The sequence below is a fragment of the Octodon degus genome, unplaced genomic scaffold, assembly GCF_000260255.1.
Source record: "Octodon degus isolate 3935 unplaced genomic scaffold, OctDeg1.0 scaffold00250, whole genome shotgun sequence".
In the NCBI taxonomy this organism is placed as follows: domain Eukaryota; kingdom Metazoa; phylum Chordata; class Mammalia; order Rodentia; family Octodontidae; genus Octodon; species Octodon degus.
Window position 1 is genome coordinate 256,002 of NW_004524826.1, and position 782 is coordinate 256,783.

Genomic DNA, 782 nt, shown 5'->3' on the forward strand with positions numbered 1-782 from the left:
ACTAGGAAGATAGACATATATACACCTAAATGAAAGACTAGCATACAAACTGTATAACAGTGGAAAAGTCAAAGTGCAATATAGATAACATGGGAATGGCTCCTGGAGAGGAGGAGGGCTGGGCAAAGAAAGTTTCAGAAGGATAAACTGGAGACTTTCATAGGTAAATGATGCCCCTCAAGTCTATACTCATAGGTGAAATAAATCAGACCCATGTGTGTGAACATCATATTGTCTCATGAGTGGCAGAAACTGAACAACTGAGCAAAGTCCAAAATGTACTGTAGGTACACTGAATAGGGAAGAAACTGTTCAAGAGAAATACAAACTGTGATGGGTAAAGAGGAAAGGAAGGAAGAAAAAACAGAAAACTGTATTTGTACACAGGATAGTTAAGATGTTTAAATATGTAGTTTCTCTTAATTCACTGAAAAGAAAGGTCTGTGTTAATATTGTCTTGGACAAGATATCTTACCTGTATCTTGTACTCTGAGTACTTCCCCTTGCAGACCCCTATAAAACCTTCCTCTTGAGCCTTTGGGGCTTGATGTTTTGAGGATGATCCCCATCATTGCCCATCAACATAAAATAAATCTACTCCAAATCCTGAGTGTAGCTTCAGTGTTTCCGTTTGCAGAAGAGCTGGGCGGTGGAGGACAAGGAGCTATAAAGACAATGACAAGGGGCTGGTGAGATGGCTCAGTGGTCTAAAGCACCTACTTAGAACAAGCTTAGCTAAAGCACAGGGACCGCGGTTCAATCCCCCAGCACCACATGCCAGC